General features: G+C 61.2%; 2 non-coding genes across 2 annotated transcripts; both read right to left on the minus strand.

Annotated features, from left to right (window-relative positions):
* Window positions 1-465: 465 nt before the first annotated feature.
* On the minus strand, window positions 466-618 carry LOC142795521 (5.8S ribosomal RNA). Its single transcript, XR_012893086.1, has one exon. It is a non-coding gene; the product is annotated as a 5.8S ribosomal RNA (ribosomal RNA).
* Window positions 619-2,337: 1,719 nt separating this feature from the next.
* On the minus strand, window positions 2,338-4,152 carry LOC142795524 (small subunit ribosomal RNA). The gene has a single exon (XR_012893089.1). It is a non-coding gene; the product is annotated as a small subunit ribosomal RNA (ribosomal RNA).
* Between the last annotated feature and the right edge of the window lie 8,348 nt (window positions 4,153-12,500).

The raw sequence follows: 12,500 nt of genomic DNA on the forward strand, positions 1-12,500 counted from the left end.
GTGTTCGAGCGCCCGGTCTACGGGACACCCTGCTTACTTCGAGGGCAACAAGCGCAACGCAAGGCTGCGATCTCGCGCACTTTGCGCACGGCTGGAGAAGCTTTGCTGGCCGGCTTTCGCTCCTCGTGTTTACCGTGCGTTAAAGTTGCGCGTCCGTGGCTCTCGCAGCTCTTGCGCGCCCGGTCGCAGAGAGGAGTACGCAACCTCGACCGCACTTTCCCTGCAGGCTTCCTTCCGACTCGAAGTCCTGCGGCGGTCTCAACGAGGTGCCACATCCTCAATGCAGTCGGTCGCCCCCGTTTCGGTTGGGCTCTGGCACGACGGTCGCCACCGTCTCGCCCTTGAGTGGCCGCTGTTGGCGCTCGCTGTGAGGTGTTCAGCGTGCTGTCCGTGTTGCCGACGCGGTCAAAACGAGTCGACGGCTCACGTTCCCTTGTGCGCCGAAGGCTCTCTTGATATGTGATCCGACCCTCAGACAGACGAAGCCAAGGGAAGACCCAAGGCCGCAATGTGCGTTCAAAGAATCAGTGCTCAGTGTGTCCTGCAATTCACACCAAGTCTCGCAGCTGGCTGCGTTCTTCATCGACCCGAGAACCGAGTGATCCACCGCTTAGAGTCGTGAAAAAGTGTTTGTTCAATTCCGTACAGTCAAAACCAAACGTTTCTGGCACTCGGCCAAACAGTGGCCAAGAAGGGCGCTTTTCAGCGCACGCTTGGACTCCAAAACTCTGCCGCGCCTTTTTCGGCTGCCGCAAATCGAGCAAACGGTGTGTTTCGGACGGCGTTTCGCTTTCGCTACTTGCGAGTGCTTTCGTGGTCCACCCCTCTATAAATACTCGGGAGGCGTCGAAGCCGGTTCTCCAAGCCGGACCCGTAGGTATCGTTGTGTGCTCGCTCTCATTGGCCCGCCTAACCAGAAAATGCCTGCGGTACACCCATTTGGATAAGAGTGCACGCAGATGCGGGCCTCGACGGCTACACATTTCCTCGGGCGGCCGCCTCCCGGCCTCCGTGGAGCGCGGGATGCACGGTCCCATCGACAAGCCTCTCCCGTTTTTACCGTGGCGTCGCGGTTCACCACGGCAGGCGGGTCGGTCTCCTCCGCATAAAAAGGGGGACCCCCGCTTTTTGTTCCACGAAATCGCACAAGCTTTTTTCGCATCCACGGTTTGCCACCGCACACCAAAATGCCGATCCGGCTGCCTACTTTAGCCAACAGGTGGAGCCAGGCGCGCCGTACTTGCGCGGCACTTCCCACGTCCACCGAAGTCGGTGCCAAGGACCACTTTCGGCGCCGGAGCCGCGTACGAGCCTACTCGAGGCGGAAGAACGAAGCCAGCAAGGGCCTGGCCGCAAGTGCGTTCAATTGTCGGGACGTCCAAGTCCCTCGTTCTTCCGTGCTTCCTCTTTCGGCAAGTCGTTGCGGCACCTTCCCAAAGCGCGCAGACCCGCTAATCGCGACGAGCGCGACGTGGCCGTGCCGCCTTTCCCTCGGCAGCAAGCAAAACGCCTGGCAACGTCGACGCTCCCCTAACCGCGATCTCGCACCGTGTTTCGTGTGGCGAATTCAAAAGCCGGCCGGCGCTGCTGCAACCATTACGGTCGGTACGCATACGCCGCGGAGGGCGGGACGGTCATCGGAGCGTGCGGTTCCTCCATCGAGTACTGCGCACCTCGGCCGTCGCATCGCCGTGCCATGACCGGCCGCGCGTCAACGCGAACCGGTGCCAGCGAGATCCCTCGCCTGCAAGAACCGACCGGCAGCCTCCGTCACCCGAGGACGCGGAGGCGCTTGCCGCGGACGGCGGGACGGTATGCACTGGTGCACAGCGGACCCGTCACATCGCCAGTTCCTTGACCGACCGCCGACGCTTGTGCCGTTCCTCTCGTACTTGGCAGTCGCCGCGCGATTGTCGGGTCTCGTTCTTGCACGCTCGAACGGTCGGGAGGGCACTCGGCTGGCGTTTCGGGAACGCGCAGCCTCGCCTTCTACCGACGTAACCACGACTCGCCGTTCGCGCTCCGCCGCTCCTGTTTACAGTACTAGGCGGTCCCGCAGCGGTCGGGTCGCGCATTTCGAGCGCTTCGAGCCACGGTGCAGTGGCGGGTCGAAAGCCGACCTATGAGTGCGTTGCGCCGTTTGTACCCGCGTCCGCCACCTGGCCGACCGTCCAAGGTCGCGGTGTTGGCGTCCGCTGGGCGCAACAATTTGTCACGGGGTGCCGCTCCACATTCAGGCAGCCCCGTGGGGAAAAGCCGACCCCGCGTCCAAACGGGGTCAGCGGCAGAAAGTGTCGGGCGCAGACGCAGCTGAGGCGCTCACCCTTCACAATCCGTTAATGATCCTTCCGCAGGTTCACCTACGGAAACCTTGTTACGACTTTTACTTCCTCTAAATGATCAAGTTTGGTCATCTTTCCAACAGACCGGCGCAACCGAAAGGCCGCGCCGGACATCGGTCCGAAGACCTCACTAAATCATTCAATCGGTAGTAGCGACGGGCGGTGTGTACAAAGGGCAGGGACGTAATCAACGCGAGCTTATGACTCGCGCTTACTGGGAATTCCTCGTTCAAGGGGAACAATTGCAAGCCCCTATCCCAATCACGAAAGAAGTTCCACGGGTTACCCAGTCTTTTCAGACAGGGATAAAGACACGCTGCTTCCTTCAGTGTAGCGCGCGTGCGGCCCCGGACATCTAAGGGCATCACAGACCTGTTATTGCTCTGTTTCGTGCGGCTAGGAGCCGCTTGTCCCTCTAAGAAGGTTGTAAGGTGCTGGGAACCCCGCACCTATTTAATAGGCTAGAGTCTCGTTCGTTATCGGAATTAACCAGACAAATCGCTCCACCAACTAAGAACGGCCATGCACCACCATCCACCGAATCAAGAAAGAGCTCTCAATCTGTCAATCCTCCCAGTGTCCGGGCCGGGTAAGTTTTCCCGTGTTGAGTCAAATTAAGCCGCAGGCTCCACTCCTGGTGGTGCCCTTCCGTCAATTCCTTTAAGTTTCAGCTTTGCAACCATACTTCCCCCGGAACCCAAATACTTTGGTTTCCCGGAAGCTGCCCGCCGAGTCATTTGAGTAACTCAGGCGGATCGCTGGTTGGCATCGTTTATGGTCAGAACTAGGGCGGTATCTGATCGCCTTCGAACCTCTGACTTTCGTTCTTGATCAATGAAAACATTCTTGGCAAATGCTTTCGCAGTAGTTCGTCTTGCGACGGTCCAAGAATTTCACCTCTAGCGCCGCAATACGAATGCCCCCGTCCGTCCCTCTTAATCATTACCTCGTATTCCAAAAACCAACAGAACAGAAACGAGGTCTTGTTCTATTATTCCATGCAAGTTTATTCAGGCGACTCGCCTGCGTTGAGCACTCTAATTTTTTCAAAGTAAAAGCACCGGCCATCTCGAGGCACACAATGAAGTGCACCAAGAAAGAACCGGCATGATGTTCAGTCCGAGCCGTCGCATCGGGTAGATGCACTACTCGTCTGGAACTGAGATCCAACTACGAGCTTTTTAACCGCAGCAGCTTTAGTATACGCTATTGGAGCTGGAATTACCGCGGCTGCTGGCACCAGACTTGCCCTCCAATTGATCCTCGTTAAAGGATTTAGAGTGTACTCATTTCAATTACGGGGCCTCAAAAGAGTCCCGTATTGTTATTTTTCGTCACTACCTCCCCGTGCCGGGAGTGGGTAATTTGCGCGCCTGCTGCCTTCCTTGGATGTGGTAGCCGTTTCTCAGGCTCCCTCTCCGGAATCGAACCCTGATTCTCCGTTACCCGTAACAACCATGGTAAGCAAGTAACCTACCATCGAAAGTTGATAAGGCAGACACTTGAAAGAAACGTCGCCGGCTCGTGGCCATGCGATCAGCACAAAGTTATCCAGAGTCACCACACAATACGGGCCGAAACCCGATCGATCTTGGTCTAATAAAAGCACCCGTTACCCAAAGGGCTCCAGGCTCACTGCATGTATTAGCTCTAGAATTGCCACAGTTATCCAAGTAGGAAGAAACGATCTAAGGAACCATAACTGATTTAATGAGCCATTCGCGGTTTCGCCTTATTTCGGCATGTACTTAGACATGCATGGCTTAATCTTTGAGACAAGCATATGATTACTGGCAGGATCAACCAGGTAATCGTTCGACTGCGCGTCCGTCCTCGCCTTCGGCGGGCCGGACGCAGTCTGTGTGCGGCGGAGGCCACCTTCAGGCGCCCCAACACGCTTATTTTGCACTCCGAGATGACGGCGTTCGAGCTCGCTACGGCACAACCTTCCCGAAAGACGAGTGGGAGCCGTGCGGCAAGAAGCACGTTCATGCTCGCTCTTTTTCGTTGCATCGACTCGGTCGCGCCGTGCGGGTTGCCCAAGCCCGCTGCACTGTCGGTGGACCGGCCGGAACTAGCAACGGAGCCGAGACTGCAAAGCCGCCAGACGACGGGTCACGCCCGCGTCTTCGGCGCTTTCGCATCTGAATCGCCCGAGGACGACACGGAACACACCTCGATATCGTGGTAAAACGGCACCGTCCGACAACCAGCCCCTAACGCATCAAGCGGATGAGGCTGCAGACGACTGCCGTGGATTCCCCTGGAGCAGACCCGAGGACACGCTTGACGAGGCCGAAGCCCGCCGCATATCAGACACCCGGTCGCTTTCGCGTACGCCGCTCACGAGAACCCCCACATAATAGCAGCGATAAGTACCCAGACCTCCTTGGGCACTAATACGAGCGTACTCGAGAAAATTTCACCGCGGGTGTGCCCCGAAACGTGTGGCACGTTGAGCGTGCCACAAGTCTACGTCGCTCTCAAACCCGCCGAGGTCGTAGAATTTGCGACCCTACTCACGAAATTCCCACCGAGGATACGGCCGCAAACGTACCGCACCTTGGGTAGGCCACGAGTTTGTGCAACACTACGCTGACGGCACAGCACCGAGGTCGTGCGCGCACGCACGGGAAAATTCCGCCGCGGTTTCTGCCGAAAACGTGAGGCACCACGACTCTCCGCAAGTTCGCGTCGACTGCGAAAGACCGAAGTCGTGAACGACGTGTCCGCTACTCGCCGCCGACACGCTGGACACCAAACGTACAACGACTCGACGGCGTCGTAGAGGCCCACGACGCGGTTTTCCTTAACGACGTCTCGGCGTGGCACCGACAGGTTAGAACGGCCGACCAACGTTCCCTGTCCGCCGTTCGGCTCAGTCGAAGGGCTCGGCGACTTCGGCAACGCTGCGAAGCCGCACGGTGACGCACGCCATGTCCCCATTTTTTTTTTTTTCTTTCTGCGTCTGCCGGGGTGCCCCTATAATAGCAGCGATAAGCACCCAGACCGCCGTGGGTCGCTCGCCCCGGCTGACGTGGTTTTTCGTACTCCTGCGGCGGTCGCCGTCAAGCACGTCCAAATACGCTACTTTCGTGGGCGCATTCACGCTCTTTCGCTTCGCCGGAGTGCCAGCACTCACTCTGCCAAAAACGGCGAACATCCGAGCGGCGGTTCCCACTTTTGCGTCGGCGTCGCAAACCCCGCCCCGGCAGACGAGGTTTGCCGTACTCGTGCGACGGTGGCCGGCGGGCACGTCGAAAGACGCCGATATCGTGCGCGAATTGGCGCACCTTGGCTTCACCGGAGTGCCGCCACTGACTCCTCCAAAAACGGCGAAGATCCGAGCGGCGCTTCCCACTTTCGCATCGGCGTCCCGAACTCCGCCCCGGCTGACGCGGTTTACCGTACTCGTGCGACGGTCGCCGGCGAGCACGTGGAAAGACGCCGATATCGTGCCCGAATCGGCTCCGTTCGGCTTCGCCGGAGTGCCAGCACTGGCTCGGCGAAAGACGACGAACATCCGAGCGACGGTTCTCACTATTGCGTACGCGTCGCAAACCCCGCCCCGGCAGACGCACTTTGCCGTACTCGTGCGACGGTCGCCGGCGAGCACGTAGAAAGACGCCGATATCGTGCCGGAATCGGCCCCGTTTGGCTTCGCCGGAGTGCCAGCACTCACTCGGCCACAAACGGCGAACATCCGAGCGGCGGTTCCCACTTAGCCGTCGGCGTCCCGAACTCCGCCCCGGCAGACGCGGTTGCCGAGCTCGTGCGACTAGCGACCGCGAAGCCGTCTCGCGACGCCGCTTTCGTGCGCGGCTCCCACTGCGACCTGGGTCACCCGAGGTCGACGAGCAAAAAAGAATGTCGAAAAAAAATTTTTTTTTTTTTGCGTCTGCCGGGGTGCCCCTATAATAGCAGCGATAAGCACCCAGACCGCCATGGGTCGCTCGCCCCGGCTGACGTGGTTTTTCGTTTTCCTGCGGTGGTCGTCGTCAAGCACGTCCAAACACGCCACTTTCGTGGGCGCATTCGCGCTCTTTCGCTTCGCCGGAGTGCCAGCACTCACTCTGCCAAAAACGGCGAACATCCTAGTGGCGGTTCCCACTTTTGCGTCGGCGTCGCCAACCCCGCCCCGGCATACGCGGTTTGCCGTACTCGTGCGGCGGTGGCCGGCGGGCACGTCGAAAGACACCGATATCGTGCGCGAGTCGATGCTTCTTGGTCTCGCAGGAGGGCCGCCACTCACTCCTGCAAAAACGGCGAAGATCCGAGCGGCGCTTCCCACTTTTTCGTCGGCATCGCAAACCTCGCCCCGGCAGACGCGCTTTGCCGTACTCGTGCGACGGTCGCCGGCGAGCACGTCGAAATACGCCGATATCGTGCCCGAATCGGCCCCGTTTCGCTTCGCCGGAGTGCCAGCACTCACTCGGCCAAAAACGGCGAACATCCGAGCAGCGGTACCCACTTAGCCGTCGGCATCCCGAACTCCGCGCCGGCTGACGCGGTTGCCGAGCTCGTGCGACTAGCGACCGCGAACGCGTCTCGCGACGCCGCTTTCGTGCGCGGCTCCCATTGCGACCTGGGTTACCCGAGCTCGACCAGCAAAAAAGAAGGTCGAAAAAAAATTTTTTTTTTCTGCGTCTGCCGGGGTGCCCCTATAATAGCAGCGATAAGCACCCAGACCGCCGTGGGTCGCTCGCTCCGGCTGACGTGGTTTTTCGTACTCCTGCAGCGGTCGCCGTCAAGCACGTCCAAATACGCCACTTTCGTGGGCGCTTTCGCGCTCTTTCGCGTCGCCGGTGTGCCAGCACTCACTCTGCCAAAAACGGCGAACATCCTAGTGGCGGTTACCACTTTTGCGTCGGCGTCGCCAACCCCGCCCCGGCATACGCGGTTTGCCGTACTCGTGCGGCGGTGGCCGGCGGGCACGTCGAAAGACACCGATATCGTGCGCGAGTCGATGCTTCTTGGTCTCGCAGGAGGGCCGCCACTCACTCCTGCAAAAACGGCGAAGATCCGAGCGGCGCTTCCCACTTTTTCGTCGGCATCGCAAACCTCGCCCCGGCAGACGCGCTTTGCCGTACTCGTGCGACGGTCGCCGGCGAGCACGTCGAAATACGCCGATATCGTGCCCGAATCGGCCCCGTTTCGCTTCGCCGGAGTGCCAGCACTCACTCGGCCAAAAACGGCGAACATCCGAGCAGCGGTACCCACTTAGCCGTCGGCATCCCGAACTCCGCGCCGGCTGACGCGGTTGCCGAGCTCGTGCGACTAGCGACCGCGAACGCGTCTCGCGACGCCGCTTTCGTGCGCGGCTCCCATTGCGACCTGGGTTACCCGAGCTCGACCAGCAAAAAAGAAGGTCGAAAAAAAATTTTTTTTTCTGCGTCTGCCGGGGTGCCCCTATAATAGCAGCGATAAGCACCCAGACCGCCGTGGGTCGCTCGCCCCGGCTGACGTGGTTTTTCGTACTCCTGCAGCGGTCGCCGTCAAGCACGTCCAAATACGCCACTTTCGTGGGCGCTTTCGCGCTCTTTCGCGTCGCCGGTGTGCCAGCACTCACTCTGCCAAAAACGGCCAACATCCGAGCGGCGGTTCCCACTTTTGCGTCGGCGTCGTAAACCCCGCCCCGGCAGACGCGGTTTGCCCTACTCGTTCGACGGTCGCCGGCGAGCGCGTCGAAAGACGCCGATATCGTGCGCTAATTGGCGCTCCTTGGCTTCTCCGGAGTGCCGCCACTCACTCCTCCAAAAACGGCGAAGATCCGAGCGGCGTTCTCCACTTTCGCATCGGCGTCCCGAACTCCGCCCGGGCTGACGCGGTTTACCGTACTCGTGCGACGGTCGCCGCCGGGCACGTCGAAAGACGCCGATATCGTGCCGTAATCGGCCCCGTTTGGCTTCGCCCGAGTGCCAGCACTCACTCGGCCAAAAACGGCGAACATCCGAGCAGCGTTTCCCACTTTCGCATCGGCGTCCCGAAGCCCGCCCCGGCAGACGCGGTTTGCCCTACTCGAGCGACGGTCGCCGGCGATCACGTCGAAAGGCGCCGAATTCGTGCACGAATCGATGCTTCTTGGTCTCGCAGGAGGGCCGCCACTCACTCCTGCAAAAACGGCGAAGATCCGAGTTGCGCTTCCCACTTTTTCGTCGGCGTCCCGAACTACGCCCCGGCTGACGCGGTTTACCGTACTCGTGCGACGGTCGCCGGCGGGCACTTCAAAATACGCCGATTTCGTGGGCGCATTCACGCTGTTTCGCTTCCCCGGAGTGCCAACACTCACTCTGCCGAAAGCGGCGATCATCCGAGCGGCGGTTCCCACTTTTGCGTCGGCTTCGCAAACGGCGCCCCGGCAGACGCGCTCGTGCGACGTACTCGTGCGACGGTCGCCGGCGAGCACGTCGAAAGATGCCGATATCGTGCTCGAATCGACCCCGTTTCGCTTCGCCGGAGTGCTGCCAGTCACGGCGCAGAAAACGGCGAACAAGTGTTTTTTTTTTTTTCCTAGAATTTGTGTTATAGAAGGCACATTTGATATCGGACGATAATTTTCAACTTTATCACGCGCACCGATTTTCGTGTAGAGGTTTGCAAGTTTATGGGAATTTCTCCACTTGGAATAATGCGATTTAGTAGTACTACGAGAACTTCATGGATGTACTCAAGGGTACGGGGCAAGTCAGTTACGTCAACACCTGCAGATTTTTTACACTTCAAACTGAAAATTGTTGGTTGTGAGTCCTCGTGTGATATTAAAGGCCGATTCGCTAACACATAGAACAAAGAAAGAAAGGAAGAAAAAACGCCCGCGCTCGCTCAAGAAACCTGGGTTCGCAACAAGTGGCAACAACAAGCAACCGAGCGAGTGCGCCAAAACCCGTGGCGGCCGAACAAACGCGAAGTCCCAACCGCGTCAGCCGGGGCGGCACGGGACAGGAAAAATCACTTCAGCCGGGGCGGCGGGGCACCGAATAAACCTCGTCACCTCGTCGCAGGATAAAAGAGGAAACAAAAAGTCTAAACAGCGTCTGCTGGAGCGAATGCGTAATAAAACAACAACAACAACAAAAAAAAACACCCGCGCTCAAGAAGTCTGCAATCCTCACAAAAGGCGACTGTGACCGAGCAGCGTCAGCCGGGGCCGTGCGGAAACGGAAAAACCGCGACTACCGGGGCGTCGAGGCACCGAAAAATCCACTTCAGCCGCGGCGAAAAAAAAAAACAAAAAGAAAGACGGAGGGGGGGGGGGAACCACGTCTGCCGGGGCGAAGGAAAAAAAAACGCGTCTGCCGGGGCGAGCCCGGGTGCGGCACCACCGGGAAAACTGTGGCAAACAGACATGGCGATCGAGTGAGTGGGCCGCCAGCCAGGCTCAGCCAAAAAGTGCAAAGTCCGAACTGCGTCAGCCGGGGCGGCAAAAACCGCGTCAGCCGGGGCGGCGCAAAAAACCGCGTCTGCCGGGGCGGCACGAAACCGCGTCAGCCGGGGCGGGGCGAAAACTGCGTCAGCCGGGGCGAAAGAAAAAAAAAACGCGTCTGCCGGGGCAAGCCCGCGTGCGGCACCACCGGGAAAACTGTGGCAAACAGACATGGCGATCGAGTGAGTGGGCCGCCAGCCAGGCACAGCCGAAAAGTGCAAAGTCCGAACCGTGTCAGCCGGGGCGACGCAAAAACCGCGTCAGCCGGGGCGGCGCGAAAACCGCGTCAGCCGGGGCGGCACGAAACCGCGTCAGCCGGGGCGGCGCGAAAACTGCGTCAGCCGGGGCGGCGCGAAAACCTCGTCAGCCGGGGCGAGCGAAAAGGGGGGGGGGGGAACCACGTCTGCCGGGGCGAAAGAAAAAAAAACGCGTCTGCCGGGGCGAGCCCGGGTGCGGCACCACCGGGAAGACTGTGGCAAACAGACATGGCGATCGAGTGAGTGGGCCGCCAGCCAGGCTCAGCCCAAAAAGTGCTAAGTCCGAACTGCGTCAGCCGGGGCGGCAAAAACCGCGTCAGCCGGGGCGGCGCGAAAACCGCGTCTGCCGGGGCGGCGCGAAAACTGCGTCAGCCGGGGCGAGCCCGGGTGCGGCACCACCGGGAAAACTGTGGCTAACAGACATGGCGATCGAGTGAGTGGGCCACCAGCCAGGCTCAGCCAAAAAGTGCCAAGTCCGAACTGCGTCAGCCGGGGCGGCAAAAACCGCGTCAGCCGGGGCGGCGCAAAAAAACCGCGTCTGCCGGGGCGGCACGAAACCGCGTCAGCCGGGGCGGCGCGAAAACTGCGTCAGCCGGGGCGAAAGAAAAAAAAAACGCGTCTGCCGGGGCGAGCCCGGGTGCGGCACCACCGGGAAAACTGTGGCAAACAGACATGGCGATCGAGTGAGTGGGCCGCCAGCCAGGCACAGCCGAAAAGTGCTAAGTCCGAACTGCGTCTGCCGGGGCGGCACGAAACCGCGTCAGCCGGGGCGGCGCGAAAACCGCGTCTGCCGGGGCGGCACGAAACCGCGTCAGCCGGGGCGGCGCGAAAACTGCGTCAGCCGGGGCGAGCCCGGGTGCGGCACCACCGGGAAAACTGTGGCAAACAGACATGGCGATCGAGTGAGTGGGCCGCCAGCCAGGCACAGCCGAAAAGTGCTAAGTCCGAACTGCGTCTGCCGGGGCGGCACGAAACCGCGTCAGCCGGGGCGGCGCGAAAACCGCGTCTGCCGGGGCGGCACGAAACCGCGTCAGCCGGGGCGGCGCGAAAACTGCGTCAGCCGGGGCGAGCCCGGGTGCGGCACCACCGGGAAAACTGTGGCAAACAGACATGGCGATCGAGTGAGTGGGCCGCCAGCCAGGCACAGCCGAAAAGTGCTAAGTCCGAACTGCGTCAGCCGGGGCGGCAAAAACCGCGTCAGCCGGGGCGGCGCAAAAAACCGCGTCTGCCGGGGCGGCACGAAACCGCGTCAGCCGGGGCGGCGCGAAAACTGCGTCAGCCGGGGCGAAAGAAAAAAAAAACGCGTCTGCCGGGGCGAGCCCGGGTGCGGCACCACCGGGAAAACTGTGGCAAACAGACATGGCGATCGAGTGAGTGGGCCGCCAGCCAGGCACAGCCGAAAAGTGCTAAGTCCGAACTGCGTCTGCCGGGGCGGCACGAAACCGCGTCAGCCGGGGCGGCGCGAAAACCGCGTCTGCCGGGGCGGCACGAAACCGCGTCAGCCGGGGCGGCGCGAAAACTGCGTCAGCCGGGGCGAGCCCGGGTGCGGCACCACCGGGAAAACTGTGGCAAACAGACATGGCGATTGAGTGAGTGGGCCGCCAGCCAGGCACAGCCGAAAAGTGCTAAGTCCGAACTGCGTCTGCCGGGGCGGCACGAAACCGCGTCAGCCGGGGCGGCGCGAAAACCGCGTCTGCCGGGGCGGCACGAAACCGCGTCAGCCGGGGCGGCGCGAAAACTGCGTCAGCCGGGGCGAGCCCGGGTGCGGCACCACCGGGAAAACTGTGGCAAACAGACATGGCGATCGAGTGAGTGGGCTGCCAGCCAGGCACAGCCGAAAAGTGCTAAGTCCGAACTGCGTCAGCCGGGGCGGCAAAAACCGCGTCAGCCGGGGCGGCGCAAAAAACCGCGTCTGCCGGGGCGGCACGAAACCGCGTCAGCCGGGGCGGCGCGAAAACTGCGTCAGCCGGGGCGAAAGAAAAAAAAAACGCGTCTGCCGGGGCGAGCCCGGGTGCGGCACCACCGGGAAAACTGTGGCAAACAGACATGGCGATCGAGTGAGTGGGCCGCCAGCCAGGCACAGCCGAAAAGTGCTAAGTCCGAACTGCGTCTGCCGGGGCGGCACGAAACCGCGTCAGCCGGGGCGGCGCGAAAACCGCGTCTGCCGGGGCGGCACGAAACCGCGTCAGCCGGGGCGGCGCGAAAACTGCGTCAGCCGGGGCGAGCCCGGGTGCGGCACCACCGGGAAAACTGTGGCAAACAGACATGGCGATTGAGTGAGTGGGCCGCCAGCCAGGCACAGCCGAAAAGTGCTAAGTCCGAACTGCGTCTGCCGGGGCGGCACGAAACCGCGTCAGCCGGGGCGGCGCGAAAACCGCGTCTGCCGGGGCGGCACGAAACCGCGTCAGCCGGGGCGGCGCGAAAACTGCGTCAGCCGGGGCGAGCCCGGGTGCGGCACCACCGGGAAAACTGTGGCAA

The sequence above is a fragment of the Rhipicephalus microplus genome, unplaced genomic scaffold, assembly GCF_043290135.1.
Source record: "Rhipicephalus microplus isolate Deutch F79 unplaced genomic scaffold, USDA_Rmic scaffold_710, whole genome shotgun sequence".
In the NCBI taxonomy this organism is placed as follows: Eukaryota; Metazoa; Arthropoda; class Arachnida; order Ixodida; family Ixodidae; genus Rhipicephalus; species Rhipicephalus microplus.